Source organism: Podarcis filfolensis (genome assembly GCF_964270895.1).
Source record: "Podarcis filfolensis genome assembly, chromosome: 13".
NCBI lineage: Eukaryota > Metazoa > Chordata > Lepidosauria > Squamata > Lacertidae > Podarcis > Podarcis filfolensis.
The window spans coordinates 36,033,193-36,044,310 of NC_139615.1; the positions used below are offsets into that span (position 1 = coordinate 36,033,193).

At 45.1% G+C, this 11,118-nt stretch overlaps 1 long non-coding RNA gene across 1 annotated transcript; it reads left to right on the forward strand.

Annotated features, from left to right (window-relative positions):
* Positions 1–325: 325 nt before the first annotated feature.
* Positions 326–11,106, forward strand: LOC310748236. Its single transcript, XR_014541233.1, has 3 exons — positions 326–1,041; positions 2,590–3,150; positions 10,670–11,106. It is a non-coding gene; the product is annotated as an uncharacterized lncRNA (long non-coding RNA).
* The last annotated feature ends 12 nt before the right edge of the window (positions 11,107–11,118 follow it).

Consider the following 11,118-nt stretch of genomic DNA (forward strand, 5'->3'; position numbering starts at 1 on the left):
GACATGAGACAGTTCCAAAGATCTGGGTTCAAGAGAGTCCTCCAATATATATTCTGGGATAACACCACCCATTCGCGTGATACAGTAGCTCTCTCTTACCTGCCAGCCTTCGCTTACGAAAAAACAACAACACAGGCATTAGACACAACACGCTGCTGGTATTATACAACTGGTTCCTCCCCACAGAGAAAACAGTTGCTGCTCTACTGTCTGATAACATGGGGACAACTGCTGGGGACTTGATAAGAGCCCAATATTAACAAGAAAGCTGGAGAGACAGAGTCGCTCCAGCAATTAGGCAGGGCGAAGCAACTGCCTCAGGCAGCTGATTTTGGGGTGTCATGGAAAGGCAGCAAGCTGTTAGTAAATTGATTCATTATTGTTGTTTTTACTGCTGGGGAGTGAGGGAGGGGAGGTGGGGTTTTTCTGCCACTAGTACCAAAATATCTGGCCTTGGGTACCGTCTACTTTGACAGAGAGTGGGGGTTCCTTCTTCGCCTCAGGCAGCTGAATATCTCGGGCCAGGCCTGTGGAGAGGGAATCTGCCAGGTGGTTAAAAAAGCATTACCAATGAGGAGCCTGACCAGGTAATTGGTTTTATTTTTTAACCATTTTCCATTTTAAATTGGATTCCCAACTGGGTCTGGCTTACTCCCGGTTCCTGTTAACAGAAGTCTGATCTGTAGAAATCAGCAGGCGAAGCACTTCATAGCATGGTGCTAAACATTAATACCTGCTAATTGCTGCAGATGAAACTGCAGTTAAAAGAACGCTTACCAGGAGCTGGTTCAGAAGCCGGGAGTTGTAAATGTGCTGAAATACAGAAATTTATTTATGTATTTCTCATTACTTTTCTCCAGGTACCTCAAGGCTCTTTCCCCATTTTATCCTCACAACCACACCCACATGTGGCTTCCTCCACAGAATCTTGGGAACCTTAGTTTGTTAATGGTGCTGGGAACTGTAGCCCAGTGAGGGATAAACTACAATTCCCAGATTTTGGGGGAGGAAGCCATCTGCTTTAAATGGATAGTGTCTGAGGTAAGTTAGGCTGAGAGATGATGACTGAACTAAGATCACCCAATGAGCATCATGGCTGAGTGGGGATTTGAACTCAGATCTCCAAGGTCCTAGTCCAAGACGTGAACCACTGCGCCACACTGGTTTTTCCTTCTGAGGGCATTTACAACCTGTACTATAGTGTGAACCTAAGCATGTTCACTCAGAAGTAAGCCCTATGATGTCAATGCCTGCTTGCTTCTGTTTACTCAGAAGTAACTCCTCCAAAGTCTGAGTTGAACAGAATTTGCTCCCAAGTCTGTGTGCATAGGATTTGCAGCCTTAGATGGACGGAGGAGTCAACAACTTCAAGTAAGGCCACGTTCACATCATAAATTCAAAGCGCTATAAATTCAAAGCACTTTAAACAATTATGGCTTCCCGCAAATAATTATGGGAGTTATAGTTTGTTAAGGGTGCTAAGAGTTGTTAGGGGATCCTGATTCCCTTCCTGGTGCTACAATTCCCAGAGGTCTCTCTTCATGGGAAACTCTGCAAAATACTATTTCTGGGAAGGAAATGGGGGTTTCCTAACAACAGTTAGGGAAACCCCCATTGTTAGGAAACCCCCATTTCTGGGGAAAAAGAACAACATGGGCCTTAGACACAACACACTGCTGGCATTATACAACTGGTTCCTCCCCACAGAGAAAACAGTTGCTGCTCTACTGCATAACATGGGGACAACTGCTGGGGACTTGATAAAGCCCAATATAACAAGAAAGCTGGAGAGACAGAGTCGCTCCAGCAATTAGGCAGGGCGAAGCAACTGCCTCAGGCAGCTGATTTCGGGGTGTCATGGAAAGGCAGCAAGCTGTTAGTAAATTGATTCATTATTGTTGTTTTAACTGCTGGGGAGTGAGGGAGGGGAGGTGGGGTTTTTCTACCTCTGGTACCAGAATATCTGGCCTTGGGTACCGTCTCCTTTGACAAAGAGTGGTCTGTGGAACTGACCAGTAAGACAACACAGGAGGCGTGGTAATTACCGTATTTTTCGCCCCATAGGGCGCACCGGCCCATAGGACGCACCTAGTTTTTTTGGGGGGAAATAAAGAAAAAAATTTCGGGTGCAGGCACCTCTCCCCAAGCCGTGGGAGAGCTGCGTGACTTTGCGCAGCCCTCCCGCGGCTTGCGGATAGCTTCCTGAAGCCTGGAGAGCGAGAGGGGTCAGTGCGCACCGACCCCTCTCGCTCTCCAGGCTTCAGCGAAAGCCTGCATTCGCCCCATAGGACGCACACACATTTCCCCTTCATTTTCGGAGGGGAAAAAGTGCGTCCTATAGGGCGAAAAATACGGTACGCTCCTTAGGAGGAATCCGAAACCAGAGTGTGTAACAAAACAATAACCCTATTGCCACTCTCCCACATGCCCATTCTTAAAGAGAAGTCCTTAAGGGAACAGGGCAGAGCTGTTACTCAGTCGTTTTCATAAATCCACCACTTGAAATGGCAAGAGCTTGGCTTTCTGCCCCTACATTTATCAAGCAAGTTAATCATTCGCAGTCTGAACTTGTGCATATTTCCTCCAAAGGTCATCCCACTGCGCCCTGCAAGGCTTGCTCCCGGTCCGGGCTGGCAGAAAGACACTCTCTGTCGTGCCAGGCTCTGCACGATCCAAGAGGCGTGTCCTCCCAGGATCCTTTGCAAAGTCACAGATAAGTGTTGTAAAGTAATTATCAGACTGCACACAGCTTTGTTTTTTGTCTTTAAAAATAATTACTGCCCTAATGATGGCTCGGGAAGCCTTTAGGAAGGGACTGACCCCGGACTTGGCTCCAAAAAAGAGTGCTTAGGATTTCAGAAGTTATTTGCAAACAAGAGTGCTTAGGATTTTTAGAAATTATTTGCAGCATAATCAAAAGTGAAAGAAAACCAACCGCTTCCCCTTGCTGCCCAAGGATATAGTCCCAACGGTCTGCGTCAGACAGACTTGAGCATCAGCAAATAACGTTCCTGTTAACGAATTTCCGCCCTGTAGTTTTAGGGGATGTTTGCTAAGGGGCCACGTGTAGAATAATACTTAACATTCATATAGTCTTTTCCGAGCGCTTCACATAACATCATCTCCTAATCCTGACAACAACCCTGTAAGGTAGGCGAGTATTATTATCATTCCTATATTACTCAGGTTGCCAACTTTTACCATTTTAAAAAAAATCTGTGGGGCTGTGAGGACGAGTTCTCTAGGTTAGAGAGTTTCTACTCCAATAAACAGCGACGTAGATTAATAACGGGATTAATAATAATAGGGATGCGGGTGGCGCTGTGGGTTAAACCACAGAGCTTAGGACTTGCCGATCAGAAGGTCGGTGGTTCGAATCCCCGCGACGGGGTGAGCTCCCGTTGCTCGGTCCCTGCTCCTGCCAACCTAGCAGTTCGAAAGCACGTCAAAGTGCAAGTAGATAAATAGGTACCGCTCCAGTGGGAAGGTAAACGGCGTTTCCGTGCGCTGCTCTGGTTCGCCAGAAGCAGCTTAGTCATGCTGGCCACATGACCCGGAAGCTGTACGCCGGCTCCCTCGGCTGATAAAGCGAGATGAGCGCCGCAACCCCAGAGTCGGTCACGACTGGACCTAATGGTCAGGGGTCCCTTTACCTTTACCTTAGATTAATAACTACTAGGGTCACATCCATACTACACATTTAAAGCGCATTTATACCACTTTCACAGTCATGGCATCTCCCCCAAAAGATGCTGGGCTTAATCATCACAGTGCTACAATTCCAGCACCCTCAACAAACTACGGTTCCCGGGATTCATGAATGTTAAAATGGTATAAGAGTGCTTTAAAGGTATGGTATAGATGTGTGACCATAGAGAATATAATCCCAAGTAGGGATGGCTGACCTGTGACCTCCTGCCCTCCCTGACTATTGGACCCTAGGTGGGGTTGATGGGAGTTGCAAAAAGTGCCTGGAAAGCCACAGGTAAGCAGCCCTGATAGACACTGCCCCAGGGAGACTATAACTTCCTTTCAGACAATCCAAGTTAGGCTGCAGTCCCATGCACATATTTCTGGAAGTACTGTATGCCCCTTTGAAAACAATGGGGCTCACATCTGATTAGACATGCAGTATTGTGCTGTTAGAGCAGAGTTTCCCAAACTTGGGTCTCCAACTCTTTTTGGACTACAACTCCCATCACCCCTAGCTAGTAGGACCAGTGGTCAGGGACGATAGGAATTGTAGTCCAGAAGCAGCTGGGGACCAAAGTTTGAGAAACCCTGTGTCGGAGCAACACAAGACTAAAAAGATTCAGCATCCTGTTTATTGAAGCACTCTGATGATTTTTTCAAGTCTGGAGTAATTTGTATGGAGTCTTCATACAATCATTATTATAGGCTGATGCTGAATTTACCTTTGTCTAGCTCTAAGCATTGAACCCCCGGCTTCTGATCAAAAGAGCTACAGAAATGTGAAAACTCTCTAAAAGTTATTGTTCCTGTTTCACATCCAGGTCCAGGAAGACGTAGCAATTCCTTGGACCGTAGAGGCACAGAACAAAAACCAAAACAAATCACAACCCGTTTGGAAGGCAAAGCGTCCTTTTTCCCTTTCCTTTTTTACGCCAGCTTGGTTTCCAAGCTGTCTGCGTGCTGCCAACTCACCTGTGTGGAAATCGCAGGTGGAAAATAGGTACGCCAATGACCTGGATGGAAGCACCTGGTCGTTCCCAAAGAGCCCCTGGTTTTGCTCTCCCGCAGTAGAAAGTCAGGCAGGAATAGCTGCAAGACGACCCCAATGTCAACGGTTAGAAGGGAAGGGAAGAAATGACATATAGCCTCAGTCCATGGCAGTCCAGTGCAAAGGAAAAACTCTCCGGAACAAAGCTGAGGTCTCCTGGAGAGAATCAGGAGCTGCCGGAGAGCTCCAGGTGAATGTGGGTGGGTCCAAAGGTCACATGGTCAGAGGAGAGACAGGTAAAGCGGGGGGGGGGGGAGAGAGCAGGTCGTAGGAGGAGTCTAAAGATTCCATTGCCAGAATTCCTGTGTGAGTGTTGCTTTGTAAATTTGTCTAGCCACTTCTACAGAGAGAGCCTACGCATACATAGCCCTCACGGTATAATAGAAATCGTCGCTTTACTCGGAAGTGAAGGCATCTTTGTTTAATACAGCACAAGTTCTGAGGCTTTAGAAACAGGTTAGGTGTGAAGTGAGCTGGCTGCCCTCCCATTTTTCTCTTTGTTCGAGGCCGGTTTCCTGAAGCAAAGGCACAGCTAAGCCACATAAGGAGTTGTACACATACAGTCCGTTTTCCACGAGGATCCATCAGTGGCATGGTTGGTCTTAAGGCTGATAACATCCAAAGTCTGCGTGGGGATCTTTTAAGAGAGCTGAAATGAAGGAAGCAGTGCAATGTTCAGAGGTACAGTATTCTGCGTATGCTGTTTGGGGCTTCCCCCTCCCTTGCCTGAGATCCTTGGCCTTCTCCACATATCCCTTTTATTGTGTACAGCCGTACCTTGGTTGACAAACACCTTGTGAGCCGAACGTTTTGGCTCCCAAACGCCGCAAACCCGGAAGTGAGTGTTCCGGTTTGCGAACGTTCTTTGGAACCCGAATGTCCAAAGTGGCTTCTGATTGGCTGCAGGAGCTTCCGAACGTTTTGGAAGTCGAATGAACTTCTGGAACGGATTCCGTTTGACTTCCAAGGTACGAGACCTATTTGGGTGTTCCTGCTACGAGCCCCTCTATCCTACACTCAGAACAATATATCCTAAAGATACCACCGTTTTCACTGACCTTCATTCCAAGGAAACAGGAACCCTGGGTAAGCACAGGAAACCCTGGAGTCTCTCACTGCTCGGAGACTGGGGTTGCATACAACAGTCATATTTCTGACAAGCTGAGGTAAAAGGTAAAGGTAAAGGGACCCCTGACCATTAGGTCCAGTCGTGGCCAACTCTGTGGTTGTGGCGCTCATCTCGCTTTATTGGCTGAGGGAGCCAGCATACAGTTTCCGGGTCATGTGGCCAGCATGACTAAGCCGTTTCTGGTGAACCGGAGCAGCGCACGGAAACACCGTTTACCTTCCCGCCGGAGCGGTACCTATTTATCTATTTGCACTTTGACGTGCTTTCGAACTGCTAGGTTGGCAGGAGCAGGGACCGAGCAACGGGAGCTCACCCCGTTGCAGGGATTCGAACCACCGACCTTCTGATCGGCAAGTCCTAGGCTCTGGGGTTTAACCCACAGTGCCACCCGCATCCCCGACAAGCTGAGGACATACACCTAAAACAATTGGGGGGGGAATGTGTTAATTATGGTGATGCCGAGTTGGATACTGAAGCTAAAAGTACTGCATTATGAGTAGGAGAAGCATGTGGTCAAAACACTTGAAAAAGCCCCTTCCCTATTGTGATGACATGCTTTTTTTCTTTTTTCTTTTTTTAAAAGATATTTATTAGGGTTTTCCATTCTATACAAACACAGAAAAAAAGAAAAAAGTTGGAAAGAAAAAATATTAAAAACACATAAATTTCATAACTTATTTTTCAATAACATATTTCCCTGACCTCCTCATGCCTCCCCTTCTTGTATTCCAGTTCAAATTGTTCATCCAGCAAATCCTTATCTCATAGCATTACAGCTAAAAACCTTATTTTCTATCCATCTTCTTAAATTATTGTAACTTATACTTTTACTTATATACAAAAAAAAGAACTATTTTTTCATATTCTTTTGTACCATTACAGCTAATAACCCCTTAATTTCAATCCAACGACATGCTTTTTTTCTTACCCTTTTGCTCACGGTTTCACTCCTTTTCAGCAAGACAGCTGTTACGGTCATAACCTGACCTCTTATGAGTTCCACTTCCTCATGTTTGTGTCGCTGAAACCAAATATTGCTCTTCAGTTTCCTGTACGGTCTATTTACCAAGCAAGGCTTGGTACCAAGGGTTTTCACATCGCTGAGCTTTATGTTTGCTGTGGTTTATTCCCCCCACCCTGCCCCACATCTGACTTTGGTGTCATAGAGGAGGGAACCATGACGCAGGGAAAATAACCCAGACTTAGCTCTCCCACTTTCCATTTTACCTTTCAGCCCCCAATAAGCATATTTGAACCTCTTCTGGGTTCGCTTTGCTCATCTTCCTTTGGTGCGCTAAGACCCTGAAGAACCCTAAACAAACTAAATTTCCCAGGTTTTTTTGGGGGCAGCCGTGATTGTTTCAAGTGGTAAGATCATACTTTAAATGTTTGGTGCAGTAACAATGGGGAAGCATAACAGAACAACTCCAAAAACAGAATGATATGTGGATGGTCCAGTATAATTCCACCACTTTGCACTATTCTTGCACGTAGGTAAAGGGACCCCTGACCATTAGGTCCAGTCGCGGATGACTCTGGGGTTGTGGCGCTCATCTCGCTTTATTGGCCGAGGGAGCCGGCGTACAGCTTCCGGGTCATCTAGCCAGCATGACTAAGCCGCTTCTGGAGAACCAGAGCAGCGCATGGAAATGCCGCTTACCTTCCTGCCGAAGCGGTACCTATTTATCTACTTGTACTTTAATGTGCTTTCGAACTGCTAGGTTGGCAGGAGCAGGGACCGAGCAATGGGAGCTCACCCTGTCGCGGGGATTCGAACTGCCAACCTGCTGATCGGCAAGCCCTAGACTCTGTGGTTTAACCCACAGCGCCACCCACGTCCCTCATTCTTGCATCTACTAGGGCATAAAAATGCACCTACTGTGAATAAAAATGCATATATTAGTGAAAATCACACACACAAATACATTACAGTAGGGGAAATGACTTTGCAAAAATGTGCTTGTTAGGGAAAACTGCATACAAAAATGTGTATTTTAGGATCAGCATTAAAATGCTGATGAATTTTCACGAGAACTTTAAACAAACATCAATAAATCACAAACTAATGTGGAAATGTGAAGAACTGAATTTAAGATTGGAAAAGTGAAGAACCGAAATGGGCAGATTTACTCATCCTTAACCAAAGCATCTCAGATTGCTGACTAAGCAAATCAGATCTCATCGTGCTGTGAATCTCCATGTTCCCGCCAAACATTCGTGTCAGCTAGTTATGGGGAGGCACAGATCAAACGATCAAAACAATCTACACTGTCAGCTGTTCTAATTGTCTGGGTGGAGAGATCACTCACAATCCGGTAGCTGTATTCTGTCAGCAAGCTGGTGTTGATTACACCTGCACACTGATCTTAATTCTGCATATTTCACTGTGGAGAGAAATCTTATTTTTTGGCAGGGATCCAGCTTGTGGCTTTTCTGTATTACTGATGTGTATAGTGTTTCTGTGACAGTTGTTTGTCTAGAAACGCCAGCACTTTCCAGTTTTGATTGCTCAATCAATCAGCCGGGTTTTTTTAGCCCGGGGGGGGGGGGGACAGTGAGCCATAGGAATGGATTGTCCTTCCTTATAGGCTTTCAGTGTTCAAGAATCTCTTGAGGTCTGTAGTGCCAGGAACATGAGCTGAGACATAAGTAGAATGTATTTTGTCTGTGTTTTTGAATAGCAACTACCTGCCAAGGTTTGATTTTTGAAATTAGATAACACTTAGGGCTGTTTCAGACAATTGTGTGCATCACTTGACCTCGGTTATCTCTGACTACTAACTACCACCTGATGAGGACTTGCAGCAGAATGTGTCAGCTGATTCCACTGAATTGTGTTTTAAGGCAACATATAATGATATGACAGTTCTGTAATGGCTCATTCACACATATAAGGAATGATATTTGATACTCTGGGTCATGGACGAAGCTAGGATTTTTGTTGCGGCGGGGAAGGCCTTTTGTTGGGGTGGGGAGGAAGAACCTTAGCTATGTATTTTTATTGATTTTCATTGATTTAAGGGGGCACAGGGAGCGGCATCTGCCCCTCCCTGCCCCCCCATCCAGATTCCAAGTTCTTTTAATGCTTTTCTTCCACAGTTCCACCCCTTCACACTCACAGGCATCCCTAATCCATGTTTAAAGTGAAGCAAAATCGATTTAAAAACACACAACAAAACCATGTATGCACACACCTCTCTGTTTAGCTGCACAATGGAAGCTCAGCACAGAGGCATAAATTAGACTAAGGGTAACTTTGTTTCTGCCATTCTTCTTTCTTTCATCAACATCATTCTGCCCCTGTCCCCGCCCCCCCCCCCCTTTATATTGTTAAAGGTGTCCCACTTCTCTAAGCAGGACTAAGTTTCAGGAGTACAGTGGTACCTCGGGTTAAGAACTTAATTCCTTCTGGAGGTCCATTCTTAACCTGAAACTGTTCTTAACCTGAAGCACCACTTTAGCTAATGGGGCCTCCTGCTGCCGCTGCGCCACTGGAGCACGATTTCTGTTCTCATCCTGAAGCAAAGTTCTTAACCTGAAGCACGATTTCTGGGTTAGCGGAGTCTTTAACCTGAAGCGTCTTTAACCTGAAGCGTATGTAACCCGAGGTACCACTGTACAGCACTTAATCAGGTTTGGTTTCCTTTGGAAAGATACAACTGAAGGTTTATTACTAACCTTCCACTGATCTGGTTGCACTTCTTATATTGCAAATAGTTGCAATACAAATGCCTTAAGCAAGTAATATTTCCCCCCTATGTTATGCATGTTTATTTAGAAGTACTATAACGGGAGGCAGTGGAAGACAGGAGTGCCTGGCGTGCTCTGGCCCATGGGGTCACGAAGAGTCGGACACGGCTAAATGACTCAGGGGCGTCTTACCCATAGAGGCTAGTGGCGCGGGGTGCCAGGGTGCCAAGTTCTGGAGTGTGCCAGGGAAGAGGCGGAGGCTGGATGCAGTGCCTCCTGGCATCAGCTCACCGCCCTTGCCCGCCTCCGCCATGCTGCGCCAAAGCAGCGCCGTGCCCGGAGCCTCCATCTGCCGTAGCCAGCTGAGCCAGGAGGCACCGCGTCCAGCCTCCACCTCTTCCCCTCCACAGGAGCCGCCCTCCAGCTGCTATCTGCCTCCTCCAGCTCCGCCATCCTCCCTAAAAAACTCTGAGAAATGGGGGGGGGGGTTAAAGAAGGAGGAAAATGGAAATTGAAACCATACGAAGAAGTGAAAGAGCATGTTAATGATTGCTTACATTATTATCAGGTGAATGAAGTGTTTAAACAAGATATCAAAGAAAATGGTTTCTGTGAAAAAGAATTGAGGTTTCAACAAGAAATATTGAATAACGATTTTAAAATTCTGCCAAAAATGTATAAATTACTGCTTGAATGGCACTTGAAAGATGAGGAGGTAAAATCAGTTATGATTCATTGGGCAAAAGACTTAGGATATAATATTCAGTTAAGTGATTGGGTCAAATTATGGAAAGAAGGTTTAGGACTTACTGCACGTAATGCATTAAAAGAAAACGTGATGAAGATGATGTATAGATGGTACATCACACCAGTTAAGTTAGCAAAAATGTATAAAGTCAGTAATAAATGTTGGAAATGTAAAGAAAAAGAAGGATTATTTTATCATATGTGGTGGGAATGTAAAAAGGTGAAATGCTTCTGGGAGATGATATATAATGAGTTGAAAAAAATGTTGAAATATACTTTTATTAAAAAACCGGAAGCATTCCTTTTAGGTATTGTTGGAAATGATATAAAGAGGAAAGATTGTAAGTTCTTTTTATATGCAGTTACAGCAGCAAGAATATTATTGGCCCAAAAATGGAAGCAAAAAGAACTACCAACATTAGAAGAATGGAGGCTGAAATTGATGGACTACGCAAAATTAGACAAACTAACAGGAAGGATCCGAGATCGGCGGGACCAGAGGTTTACCGAAGACTGGATTAAATTTACTGAGTATTTGAAAAGTATTTGTGATGATCAGATTACGTTTGTAGGACTACAAAAAGTTCTGTGAGGAGTAATTTAAGAAATATTGTAAAAATGGAAAGGGAGAAATGATTTGTTAGAAAAGGTAAAGGCAATATTAAGAACTGCAGGAGAAATAATCAAGACGGAAGGCTATCAGAGATGCTGAAGGAAGTCCAAACAAGGACATATGTATAATAATTTGTGTGGTATGTCTTAAAAAATTTTGTATGCTAAAAATAATAAAAAATATTATATATAAAAAGAG